Source organism: Martes martes, assembly GCF_963455335.1.
Source record: "Martes martes genome assembly, chromosome: 7".
Lineage (NCBI taxonomy): Eukaryota > Metazoa > Chordata > Mammalia > Carnivora > Mustelidae > Martes > Martes martes.
In genome coordinates, this window is record NC_137894.1 from 21,146,105 (window position 1) to 21,153,183 (window position 7,079).

The following is a 7,079-nucleotide window of genomic DNA, read 5'->3' on the forward strand; positions in this document are numbered from 1 at the left end:
AATGGTGCTGGGAAAACTGGACAGCTATATGTAGAAGAATGAAGCTCAACCATTCTCTTACACCGTACACAAAGATAAACTCGAAATGGATAAAAGAGCTCAACGTGAGACAGGAATCGATCAGAATCCTCGAGGAGAACATAGGCAGTAACCTCTTTGATATCAGCCACAGCAACTTCTTTCAAGATATGTCTCCAAAGGCGAAGGAAACAAAAGCGAAAATGAACCTTTGGGACTTAATCAAAATCAAAAGCTTCTGCACAGCAAAGGACTGTCAACAAAACAAAGAGGCAACCCACGGAATGGGAGACGATATTTGCAAATGACAGTACAGACAAAAGGTTGATATCCAGGATCTATAAAGAACTCCTCAAACTCAACACACACAAAACAGACAATCATATTAAAAAATGGGCAGAAGATATGAACAGACACTTCTCCAATGAAGACATACAAATGGCTATCAGACACACGAAAAAATGTTCATCATCACTAGTCATCAGGGAGATTCAAATTAAAACCACATTGAGATACCACCTTAGAATAACATTTTTAAAGTCCTAGGAAAAAATGTTATCAATTCAGAATTCTCTACACAATGCAAATTTCAAAAATGAAGGAAAAATAACTACTTTCTCAATCAAAGTAAAATTTAGAAATTTTGTTACCTGCATATTTACACCTTCTTAGGTGTAAATGTATGTGGGTATACACTTACATACATTCTTTTTTATGGCTAAATAATATCCCATTTTATATATCCACTCATCTTTTTTATCCATTCATCTATTGATGAACACCTGAGTGGCTTCCATAATTTGGCTAATGTAACTATCGCTGCTATGTAAACATAGGCATGCATATATTCTTTTGAATTAATGGTTTTGTATTTTTTGGGTAAAACCCCAGTAATTTAATTGCTGGATCATATGGTAATTCTATTTTTAATTTTTTGAGGAACTTCCATACTGTTTTCCACAGTGGCTGCATCAGTTTGCATTCCCACCAACAATGCACAAGTTAGTTTTTCTCTGCATCCTGGCCAATACTTGTTGTTTCTTGCTCTTTTGATTTTAGCCCATCCTGACAGGTGTGAGGTGATATCTTATTGATGTCTAGATCTGCATTTTCCTGATGATGAGTGATGTTGAGCATCTTTTCATGTGGCTGTTGGCCATCTGTATGTCTTCTTTGGAGAAAAGTTTGTTTATGTATTCTGCCCATCTTTTTAAATTGCTCATTATTTGTATTTTAGTGTTGAGCAGTATAAGTTTTTTTTTTTAATATAATTTGGATACCGACTGTGAATCAGCTATGTCATTTGCAAATGTCTTCTCCCGGTCCATAGGTTGTCTTGTTTTGCTGATTGTTTCTGTTGCTATGCAGAAGTTTTTATTTTGATGTAGTCCCAATAGTTTATTTTTGCTCTTGTTTTCCTTGCCTCAGAAGACATATCTAGAAAAATATGCTCCAGCCAGTGCCAGAGAAATTATTGCCTGTGTTCTCTTCTAGGATGTTTATAGTTTCAGGTCTCATATTTGGGTCTTCAATCCATTTTGAGTTTATTTTTGTATATGGTGAAATAAAGTGGTCCAGTTTCATCCTTCTGCATACTGCTGTCCAGCTGTCCCAACACCATTTGTTAAAGAGATGGTCTTTTTCCCATTGCATATTCTTGCCTCCTTTGTCAAATTTAATTAACCTGTATTATATTAACCCATATTATCATTGGTTTATTGTATACTATATTAACCTATATAATCGTGGGTTTATTTCTAAACTTTCTAATCTGTTCTCTTGATCTGTCTATTTTTGTGTTCATACCATACTGCTTTGATTACTACAGCTTTGTAATATATCTTGAAATCTGGAATTTCAAGATACCTCCAGTTTTTATTTTCTTTTTCAATATTGCTTAGGCTTTAGAGAATCTTTTGTGGTTCCACACAAATTTTAGGATTATTTGGGTATATTTAGGATTATAGTTCTGTGAAAGTGTTGCTAATTTGATAAGTATTGCATTAAATCTATAGATTGCTTTAGGTACTATGGGCATTTTAACAATAGTCTTCTAATATATGGGCATGGGGTATCATTCCATTTGTTTGTGTTGTCTTCAATTCTTGCATCAGTGTTTTATAGTTTTCAGAGTTCTGTCTTTCACCTCCTTGGGTAAGTTTATTCCTGGGTTTACTCCTAAGTATTTTATTACTTTTGGTGCAATTGTAAATGTAGTTATTTTCTTAATTTCTCTTTCTGATGCTTCATTATTAGTGTATAGAAATGCAACAGGTTTCTGTATATTAATTTTGTATCTTGTGACCTTACTCAATTCATTTGTTAGTTCTAACAGTTTTTCTGGTGGAGTCTTACAGATCTTCTATATAGGATCATGTTATCTGTAAATAGTGAAAGTTTTACTTCTTCCTTACTAATTTGGATGCCTTTTATTCCTTTTCATTGTCTGATTGCTGTGGCTAGAACTTCCAGTTCTATGTTGAATAAAAGTGGTGACAGTAGACATCCTTGTCTGGTTCCTGACCTTAGAAGAAAGGCTCTCAGTTTTTTTCCCATTGAGTCTGATGTTCTCTTTGAGTTTTTCACATATGACCTTTATTATTTTGGAGGATGTTCCCTGTAAACCTACTTTGTTGAGGGTTTTTTTTTTTTTAAAGATTTTATTTATTTATTTGACAGAGGAAGAGAGATCACAAGTAGGCAGAGGGGTGGGCAGAGAGAGAGGGGAGCAGGCTTCCCACTGAGCCGAGAGCCCAGTGTGGGGCTGGCTCAGTCCTAAGACCCTGAGATCATGCCCTGGGCTGAAGACAGAGGCTTAATCCACTAAGCCACCCAGGCACCCCTATTGAGGGTTTTTTTTTTAAATCATGAATGGATGTTGTACTTTATCAAATATTTTTCTCCATCTATTGAAACTGTCATATGATTCTTAAATTTTCTCTTATTGAGGTGATGTATCACACTGATTTGAGAATATTGACTCAAATTTGCATCTCTGAAATAAAACAACTTAATCCTGATGAATGATCTTTTCATTGTATTATCAGATTTGGGTTGCTAGTATTTTGTTGAGGATTATTTCATCTATTCATTAGAGATATCAGCCTGTAGTGCTTTCTTTTTTCTTTTTGTAGTATCTTTACATAGTTTTGGTATCTGGGTAATACTGGTCTCATAGAATGACTTTGGAAGCTTTCCTTCCTCATTTATTTATTTATTTTGGAATAATTTGAGAAGAATCAGTATTAATTCTTCTTTAAATGTTTGGTAGAGTTCACCTGTGAATTCTTCATTTCCTGGGCTTTTGTTTGCTGCAAGTTTTTGATTACTGACTCAATTTTATTGCTTTCTATTGGCCTGTTCAAATTTTCTATTGCTTTCTGACTCAGTTTTGGAAGGTTTTATTTTTCTAGGAATTTAGCCATTTTTTCTATGTTGTCCAATTTGTTGGCATAAAACTTTTCATAAAATTCTCTTACATTCCCTTGTGCCTCTGTGGTGTCAGTTTTTATTTCTCCTCTTTCATTTTTTATTTTATTTGATTCCTCTCTCTCTCTGTCTCTTTTCAATGAGTGTGGCTAAAGGTTTATCAAGATTATTGACCTTTTCAGAGAGGGAGGCAAACCACAAGAGACCCTTAAATATAGAGAGCAAACTGTGGTTGCAGGAGGGGAGGTGAGCAGGGAATGGGCTTAATGGGTCCTGGGTATTAAGGAAGGCACATGTGATGAGCACTGGGTGTTACATGTTAGTGATAAATCACTAAATTCTACCCCTGAAACCAATATTGCCCTATATCTTAACTAACTAGAATTAAAAAAAAAAAACTTATAAAATAGTTTGTTGATCTTTTCCAAAAACCAGCTCCTGGTTTCATTGGTGATTTAGTTTTTATTTCATTTATTTCTGCTCTAATCTTTATTATTTCCTCCCTTCCACTGGTTTTGGGATTTGTTGTTGTTCTTTTCTTTTAGGTGTAAGGTCAGTTGGCTTATTTGAGATTTTCTTGCTTCTTGAGGTAGGCCTGTATTGCTATAAACTTCCCTCTTAGAACCACTAATGCTGCATTCCAAAGATTATTAGCCACCATGTTTTCATTCCTTGCTGGATAGGATATTCTTGACTGTAGATTTTTTCTATTCAGCACATTAAATATATCATGCCACTGTCTTCTAGACTCTAAGGTTTTTGCTGAAAATTAGCTGATTGCCTTATGGGATTTTCCTTGCATTTAACAGTTTTCTTTTTTCTTGCTACTTTTAAAATTCTCTTTATCACTACTTTTTATCACTTTGATTATGGTGTGTCTTGGTGTGTACCTCCTTAGGTTGATTTTGTTGGGGAACTTCTGTGCCTCCTGGACCTGGATTTCTGTTTCTTTCCCCCAGGTTTGGGAAGTTTTCAGCTATTATTTCTTCAAGTGAATTTTCCACCTCCTTTTCTCTTTCTTTTCCTTCTGAGATCCCTATAATGTGAATGCTATGATGGCTGATGGTGACACTGAGTCCCTTATTTTTATTTTGTACTATTATTTTTTCTCTCACATGCTCAGCTTGATTGATTTCATTGCTCTGTCCTCCAGTTTGCTGATCCATTCTGCTTCCTCTAATCTACTATTTACTCCATCTAGTGTATTTTAAATTTCATTTACTGAGCTCTTCATTTATGATTGGTTATTTTTAAAAATTTTCTATCTCTTTGTTAAGGCCCTCCACTCTTTTCTCAAGTCCAGTATCTTTATGACCATTACTTTAATTCTCTATCAGGCATATAAGGCCCTCCACTCTTTTCTCAAGTCCAGTATCTTTATGACCATTACTTTAATTCTCTATCAGGCATATTACTTACCTCCATTTTGTTTAAATCTCTTATTGTGACTTTTGTCCTGTTCTTTCATTTAGGACATATTCCTCTGTCCCCTCATTTTGTCTAACTCTCTGCATCTGTTTCTCTGTGTTAGGAAAGTCAGCTGATTCTCCTACTTATGAATAAGAGGTCCTGTAGTCCCCTGCAGTGCAGTGTCCCATGTTCACCAGGAGTTTCTCTTGTGTGTTATGTGTGTCCCCTACTATTGTGGCTGAGCACTTTTTCCTTCAGTCCAATTGTCTTCAATGGGTCTCTTTGCCAGTTGTGGGCAATTTTTGGTCCCTGTGGTTTAGTGGGCCTCTCTAGGGACACCAGGGCTTGAATCTAATCAGACCAAATTATTTGCTAGAGATGAATGGCACCAAAGTGCAGGATGCTTTCCTTTTGTTGTCCCCTGAGAAGCTTTTGTTAGTTTGTGGACCCTGTAGTTAGACCACCAGTCTGCTCCCAGGCCACTGTTGGGGCCACGGCCTGACAGGTATGTGTGGTTATTTTTCCTCTCCCTGGGGAAGGAGTTACTTTGGAGTGATGCTGGCCTTTGTTGGGGCTGCTTACACATTATAAGGCTTATGGCAGTGCTTCAAATGATCTCTGGCCATGAGTGTATTGGAGGGGCCAGATATGCCACATGAAGAAGAGCAGGACAATGGTATTAGCAAGTTTTGTGTGCCTCTCCTCTGTGGGAGTAGACCTGCAGCTGCTGGGACTGAGGGAAGCCTGGCTGGAGAGGGTGGGTCTGCTAAATCATGGGGATTTTTTTTTTTTTTTTTTTTTTTTTTTTTTGGTGGTGGGAGGAAGGATGCACCACGTTAACAAGTTAGGCAGTCAGTGCTGCACTCTTTCCTGTAGGTGGCTATATGTTTATGCTGGGGGGGCAGGGTAGGGAAATGGTGACTGGGAGCTCCCTTTTTCCTGGATGAGTCTCTCAATGATCTCTGTTCCTCCAGCACACACTCTGAGATGAATAAGTGAATCCTCCTCTCACATGACCCAGGTATTTTCCAAACTGCTGCTTCTATACTGTATGTCTGTGGGCTGTTTTTTGGCTGCCTTTTTAAGGATAGGAACTCAGTTTCTTCTTGCCCTCCTGGTTCTCCCAGAGCTGAACCCACTGATTTTTAAAGTTCCAGGTTTTAAGTCCTGCTGATTGTAAGAACTCAGAAAATTTGGCTCCTCTGATTTTCAAAGCCAAATGATTTCATTCAGTTCTATGTATTTTCAAATGTTTTTGAGACCTCCTCCTTGACCATGGATTATTTAGTGTGTTGTTTACTTTTCACAAGTATAGAGATTTTCTTGTTGTTTTTCTATATTGACTTCTAGTTTGAGTCTGTTATGGTTGTAGGATACGCGCTCTGTATGATTTCAATTCTTTTCTATTTGTTGAGGTTTAACTTTTGGCATGGGATAAGATTTTTCTTATTGAAACTTCAAAGGGTGATTGGAAAAATATGTATTGTTCTATTGTTTGGTGGAGAGTTCTATGTGTGTTAATTACATTTTATTAGTCTGTGTTGTTCAGATCTTGTATATTCTTACTGTTTTATGTCTAGTAGTTACAACAGTTGCTGAGGTGAGGTTTGAAACCTCACCTTGTTTATTTCTTCTGTCACCTCTATCAGTTTTTGCTTCATGTATTCTAATGTTCTGTGGTTTGGTATGGACATATTTAAAATCATCATGTCTTCTTTGCAAATTGATCCTTTGATCATTATAAGGTGTCCTTCTATGTCTCTGGCAATTTTCTTTGCTTTGAAGTCCACTTTATTAGATATTATTAACCCAATACTTATTTTCTTTTAAAAGAATACTAAGATTTACATATTATATTTTCCCTCTCCTCTCATTTTCAGTCTCCCTATGTCATTGAATTTGCAGTGAGTTTCTTATATGAAGTTTATAGCTGGACCATGCTTTTTAAAAAATTCACTCTGACAATTTCTGTCTTTTCTTTGGAATATTTACATCATTTCTATACAAAGGAATTATTTATATGTTAGATCTCATGTTTGTCATTTTAAAAGTTGGTTCTGTTTGTTTTCTCTGGTTCTCATCACTTTGTGTCCTTTCTTGCTTTGCTGTGTATTGTTTGAACACTTTTTAAGATTCTTTTTTGCTGTATTTACAGTCCTTTTAAGTGTATTATTTTATGTATTTTTCATTCTACTTTCTCTGGACAGTACAATAGGTGTATA